The sequence below is a fragment of the Petaurus breviceps genome, unplaced genomic scaffold (genome assembly GCF_028583685.1).
Source record: "Petaurus breviceps papuanus isolate PSGF00001 unplaced genomic scaffold, PetGlider_PUasm1.0 47, whole genome shotgun sequence".
NCBI lineage: Eukaryota > Metazoa > Chordata > Mammalia > Diprotodontia > Petauridae > Petaurus > Petaurus breviceps.
The window spans coordinates 14,341,059-14,348,278 of NW_027186349.1; the positions used below are offsets into that span (position 1 = coordinate 14,341,059).

At 40.6% G+C, this 7,220-nt stretch overlaps 1 pseudogene; it reads left to right on the forward strand.

Annotated features, from left to right (window-relative positions):
- Window positions 1-1,194: 1,194 nt before the first annotated feature.
- LOC138171824 (RNA/RNP complex-1-interacting phosphatase-like) lies at window positions 1,195-2,172 on the forward strand (annotated as a pseudogene).
- Window positions 2,173-7,220: the final 5,048 nt, after the last annotated feature.

Sequence of the window (7,220 nt, forward strand, 5' to 3'; positions counted from 1 at the left end):
GATAGATAGATAGATAGATAGATAGATAGATAGATAGATAGATAGATGATAGAGATATAAATATATAAAGATAGATATAGTTATAGATATAGATAACTATTTATTTATTTTTCCAATCCAAGACTGCTTAGGAGGTTGGAAGGAGAGGTCTGTGGAGACTCCCTGGCACTTATGTGAAGGCAGCACTATATATGACACACGACAGTGACAACAGTAGCACAAGAGCAGCAACTTTGGGGGTGTTCAGCCCAGAAATGGTAAAGAGTTTGGGGAACTGGTCAGAAAACAAAATTAGCAAGTACCTCTGCGTTAGCCCTTAGCACTGGACAGTATGTGATTTGGCAACTCCATTCCCTATAACCACTTTCTGGGAGCAGTCACTGGCAGAAAGCAGCATTTTCAGTTGCAAGAAGGAAGCAGCCTTGAGGAGAAATAGTAGTTTTTATAGAAAAGCATGAGACCCTTCTGGGAAAAGAATCAGAGCAAAGACCAGAAAAATAGTGAGCATTCTTCTCCCTGAATTAACCTATTTTGGAAGCACAAATCCTTCCAAAGCCGCAGAACTAGCTCTAAAAACATCACTATAAACAACAACAAAAACTGAAGCTTGGATCACTGTCCCCTGTCCCCCAACTCTGTCCAAGTGAACAGAGAGCCCAAGTAAAACATAAAATTCAAAATCAAGAAATGTGCTTCAAAAATTAGCAAACCAATAAAAAATAACTTGACTATAAAAAGGTACTAAAGTGACAAGGAAAATCGACAAACTTAAGACACAGAAGGAAGCAATGATGTCAGAACTGCTACAAGCAAAGTATCAAAGAAAAATGCAATTAGACGAGTAGACCAACAACAATTATTGGAAGAGCTAAAAAAAAATCATTTTGAAAATCAATTAAGATTAGTAGAGGAGGGGCGGCTAGGTGGCGGAGTTAATGGAGCACTGGCCCTGCAGTCAGGAGGAGCTGAGTTCAAATCCAACCTTGGTCACTTGATCACATAATAGCTGTGTGACCTTGGCAAGTCACTTAACCTGATTGCCTGCCTTACCCCTTTTTTGGGGGGGAGGGAAGTTTAATAGAGGACCAAAAGATAAAAGAAATAAGAATAACATAGGAAAATTATTTAAAAATTAACAGCTTGAGACATCGGCTGGAGAGCAGTCCCCGCAGGCGCGTGGTGGGGGCCTCACAGATGCAGGCGCAGTGCGGGAAGGCCAAGGCCGGAGGCACAGAAGGCTGGGCTGGCTCATTCCTGGAGTTGAGCTGGCAGCATAGAGGTTGCGAGTGGCCAGCACAGGGCCTCAGGAGACGCCTGCAGCAGTCGCGGGGCGCCTGGGGAGGCAGGGGGGGGGGGGGGGGAGGGGGCCAAGGAAAGGGCATGAACCACCTCCTGGTCAGGTGGAAACACTACCACCCAGTTGGACAGCTGATGCCTGGGACACGTTTCGTCACTTTTAAAGTTCCTTTAAAAAAGAGTTTTGAAGGAAAACTTGCCCCAGAAGAACGCTTTTCTCCTTTGGATCTTGTTAACAAGATAGCAGAACAGAAGGAAGAGCTTGGATTGGTCATCGTTTTAACATACACTCAGTGCTATTACAAACCAGAGGAGTTGCCAGAGGCTCTTCCTTACTTAAAGATTTTTACGTTTGGACACCAGGTGCCTGATGACAACACAATTTTTAAATTAAAATGTGCTGTGAACAAATTCTTGAAAGAAAACCAAGATGATGACAAACTCATTGGAGTCCACTGTACAAATGGTTTAAACAGTGACAAAATATCTTGTTTGCAGGTATTTAATTGATGTTCAAGGCATGAAACCAAATGATGCAATATAACTGTTCAATAGATGTCGAGGACGTGCTATAGAAAGGCAGAATTACATTGATGACCTCCAGCATGTACCAATCGGAAAGAATGTTGGTACTTTAAGGTCAAACCATTTTGAGGAATCATCATTTATCAAAAGGAGCAACATTTACAACACCCATGAAAATGATTATCAAGGACCCAGATGGACCTTCCATTGGTCACGAGACTTCCACTCCCAGCCCCAAGAAGACTTCCACTACCAGTCCCATGAGTTCCACTCTCAACCCTGAGACTTTATATCCCATGGAAGCGAATTCCACTCACAACCACAAGATTTCTACCAGTCATCCAGGAAAAATCAACAGACAGAATTACTCGCCAAAATATGGGAAACCGTCCCCCTTTGCCTCCTCCAGATCCACCTAGGGAACACTGTTCTTAGAGCAGATATATTTGGAATCCAAAACCCAACTATAATCTCCCTCCTTGGAACAAAGACAGAAACTCAACAGTTATAATGAGCCATATTTTCCAGACCAATGGGGGACAGATAGACAGCCACAGATATGTAGAAATCAAATGGGAGAAAATAATCAGCATGACGTTTAGTCAGGCCAAATCCAGGGAGGGTCACCATCTCTTTTATTGCTTTCCCAGGCAAGCTTAAGGTGAAATTGTATTTTTTACCACTTTGCTGATGGGGTTGAAGTGTGTTTGAAGGTGAATTTTTTAAAATTCCATGTTGTACCTGAAATTTTCATAACAAGATTGCATTTTAGATTTTGACCAATGAGCAAAGAGCCTCCACTGTAGATTACCAAAAATTAACATGCATATCTAGATTTGCCAGTTAAACTTTTATTGTTGTATTATTTTGGTAACATTTTTAAGTGGCCTTTATTATGTTTACTTACCAGCCTATTGTCACTAACACCATCTTTCTTCCTGTGTTCAGAATTCAGATTACAACCTGCCTAAAATACAATCTCCTTAGAGTTTTGCCTGTGGGGGATGTTCTGGCAGGTCCTCCAAGAGTGACTGCTCTGGGATGATGATGTCCAGGTGCCAGGCTTAGGACCCAGGTTGACAAGTCCAGAAGTGTGCATTGGTCAGTGTGCCATGATCAGTTTCTTTTAACTGGGTTTGTGCTAACCAGACCTGTTACCAAAAGAGAAAAATGAACCACAGCTTATAAGAGAAAATAGACTAACTGACATACTTGACACCTCCCATTGGCAGGGGACAGCAGTGTGGTGCAGTGGCTAAGAAGGCCTGGGTTCAAATCTAGGTCAGGCACTCAATAGTTGTGTGACCCTTGACTGTCACCAAACTTCCCTGGGCTTCAGTTTCCTCATCTTTAAAATGAGGGGGTTGGAATCAGTGACTTCAAGAGACCCTTCTAACTGCACCTGTGGTCCTAGTGGGTCAGCCAACACAAATAACAAAATCAGAAATCATAAGATTACTTGTCAGAGGAAAAAGAAATCTGAAAGTGGAATCAGATACTATCAAAAGGATGTTCCTGTCCTACTTAGTCTAGCTAGTATCCTTCTCTACTCCAGGAACATGCCACCAGTGGCAGTCCTTTTATTTTGGGTTCTCCTCTTTACATGTTTTGAATCAGTCACTTAAAACTTAGGGGGTCACAGCACTGCCAGGATTAGATCTCATCTTGTATCCAATTCATTTTAAATTGGTGGCTTCAGGATGAAATTCAGAGGTGGCTCTAACCTCATCAGGAGCTCATTCTCTGTTTCTGTCCTAAAACAGACTGCTCCTAGGGAGTCTCAGGCATGGCATTGACCCCTTCCATCCAATGGAGACACTGGTCTGTATCCTCTCACCTTCTTACAAGATAGTATGTCACCTTGGGACTGTTGTAGCATGCTAGGTGAAGAGATAGAAAGGTCCTTGCAGGCCATTTTGAATTTTTACATATGAAGAAACTGAGGCCAAGGGAACTGAAGGGACTTGCCCCAAGACACACAGGGAGTAATCCTCAAAGGTGGTTTGTGAACCCAGGTCCTCTGACCCTGGAGCCAGTGCTTGTTTATTCCTCTGTGTTAAGCTGCCTTCCACTCAGTTAACTTCTAGATGCATTTGCTCCTCCGTAAAATGAGGCTAATGATACTTGCCCCCTCCTTCCCAGGCCCAGGTAGTGATCTCCTGTCTCATGCTTTGTAAACCATAAAGAGCTACATAGATGTCATGTCCTGGCCAATCTCTGATGACTCCTCAATCATGTAGACTACAAATAGATCTCACGCTCCTGTGGTGTTCTAAGCTTTACAAAGCACTTCCCCCCACAACTACCTGTTCAAGAATTATTCCCACTTTACAGATGAGCAACTGATAGTCATGAAAAATTACCTTGGACCTACCTGTCTCTCCTCAACCAAGAAGGAGTTGATGTTGGACTGAGAGAATCTTGCTATTTGCCTCCAAAAGAAAAACTACTCCTTGTCTTTAAATTCCTTGATCCATGCCCAGTTTGTTTCCTTTTTTCCTGGCCTACATCTGGAAGAGCTCAGATCTTTCAGCAATCACCTCCGATAATGTGGATGGATGTGAGGATGAGTTCAGTCTTACACTTGTGTTCAGGAAATCACCTGCACTAGGCCAGGAAAGAAGGCAGAGCCACTGTGATTTCACATGTGGAGTCGGCTGTTCACAAGCCAGCATCTAACAGCTCTACTCCAGTGCACACAAGTCACCCACAGAGCCAGCCAGGCAGCACTGAAGAAGCCAGCTTAAGGGCAGTTGGGTTTCCGTGAACCTTTTGTAGTGATGGCTGCAGAAAAGTGGCTTTATCTGGGAGTCCTGCTAGCCATGACCCTTCAGCTGTACCAGAACTTAGGTGGAAGTTAACAAGGTCAGGACTGGAAGCACATGAGAGCAACAGGAAAAAAGCTGAAATTCTCATCCAGGTTCTTAAAGGAGCCCACCAATGACAGCCTCCGAGAAGAAGAGAAATGATTGCTGTCCAAAACGTTATCAGGATGCATAAAAGTGAAGGGAAGGAGAAACCTTGAAGGGAGAGAGTAAATGTTTAGAAAACTGAAATTAATTGGTGTTTTCATTTGAGTTCTTCAGTATCCTTGTAGAAGCCTTGAAATTAAAGAATCACATTGCCAAGCTTAACAAGTTGGTCTCTTGGGTCTTCCCACCCTTACACCTACCTTCCTGTCCCCTCTTCTCTGTGTTCCTCTCCCTCCCTCTTTCTCCCCTCTTCTTTCCCTACTCTCTCTCCCCATCTTCCTCTCTTCCTCCCCTTCTCTCTTTTTTCCTCTTTCTCTCTTTCTCATTGGTTTTCCTAAAGCTGAACTGAAAAATAGCTGATCAATGGTAGGATAGGGACTGATTTATGTATGGCCCTGGGTGAGCAAAAATAATCCACACATTTTTGTAGTGCTTTAGGGCTTACAAAGTATCTCACAACTCTGAAGTCATTGATAACCCCATTTTCTGCATGAGGAAAAGAGGTTGAATGATTTTCCCAGTGTCCCATGGTTAGCATTTGTTCTGAATTAAATCCAGAACTCCTGGTTCCCAAGTCCAGGACAATTCACTATATCTCACTGTCTTTGGGAAGGGATATTAGAGTCAAGGCCACTCAGGTCTTCTGCAGGGATCTGGGTTGTCTGAAATCTAGGCTACCTTGAAGGGGAAATGGCCATTTCCTAAATCATGTTATGTATTTGAAGGACTTGTGTAAACCTAGATCCTGGGAAATGAGCTGAATAATTCCAGGCCTCCATTGAAGAGCTCAGCAAATGTTATGACCCTGTCCTTAAACTAATGAATTTGCCTATACTGGTACTTGCCAATTTTTTCAAGGAATATTTTTTAATGTAAAAAAAAAAAAACTTCACTATAGTAACTGTACTATTAGTATCCTTTAAGAAAATGAACTAAAGGTCCTATGAATTCACTGATATTTTAAAATAAAGTGGCTTTTTATTAACCACACATGCAAAAAATTAACAGCTTGGGAAAAAGCCACAAAATAATGAAGAAAACAGCAAAATTAAAATTAAAAAATTGTCTAAATGTTAAAAGAGAGACAAGACTCCACTAATGAAAATAAATTCTTAAAAAGCTGAATTGATCAAATGGGGGGGGGGAAGAGATACAAAAACTCAATGAAGAAAATAATTCCTAGAAAGCATTAGAATTGGGTAAGTGGAAGCTAATGATTCCATGAGACATCAAGAAAAAATAAAACAAAGTGAATAGAAAAGTAGAAGAATATGAGGATTCATGAGAAAGACAACTGACCTAGCAAAGAGATTGAGGAGAGATAAAGTGAGAATTACTTTACTACCTGAAAGTCCTTAAATGTATATAAAAGTCCTAGACATCTAAATTAAAGAAATTATAAAGAAAAACCACCTAGAAACTTAAACAAAATAGAAATGAAAAAAATCACCAGTCACCTCCTGAGATACCAACATGAAAATGCCTTGAAATATTATAGTCAAATTCCAGAGTTCTGAGTTTAAATAGAAAATTCTTCAATCGCCTAGAAAGAAATCATTCAAATACAATAGAACCACCTTACAGACACCAAAGATTTAACATATACAATGTTAAAGGAGGAGAGAGCATGGAAAATGATGCTATGGAAGACAAATGAGCTAAGATTTTAAAAAAAAATAACCTACCCAGTGAAACAGTATAATCCTTAAATATTTCATGAAACAGAGAGCTTCCAAAATATCCTGATGAAAAACCCAAAGAATAGAAAAATGCAACATATACATACAGGAGTAGAGAGAAGCATGGAATGGTAAAGAAGAAAGAGAAATAATAAAGGAGTCAGTAAGGTTAAACTGTTTACATTCTTATATGGGAAGATGATACTTGTAACTACTAAGACCTTTTTTAAATTGTAGGACAATGGGAAGGATTCTATACAGACAGAAGGCAGGGCAGTGAATTGATTTTGTGGAGATGATCTCAAAAAATGGATGGGCATGAAAGAGACACATCCTGAGAAAAGGGAAAAAGGAGAGATAGAACAGGAAAAATTATCTTAGAAGGAAGTGCTCAACTAAGAGCCTTTGTAACAGAAGGGAAAACCAGTGAGACAAGCAATGCTTGAACCTCATTCTACTTGGACTAGGTTCAAAGAAGGAATAAGATACATACATACATAAATACATAGATATTGTATACATGTGTATGCAAACTCAATTTGGTATCGAATACTGTCACACAATAGAGAAGAAGAAGAAAGGGAAAGAGTTAAAGGAAAGGGTAGGTGATAAAGGGAAGGCAGATTAAGGTAACCAGTGATTAGAATCAATAATCATTACTGCGAATGTCAATGAGATAAACTTCTTACATCACTATATCAGGAAGAGAAACTTCATTTAAAGTATCTGCAGATAATAGAAAATCCAT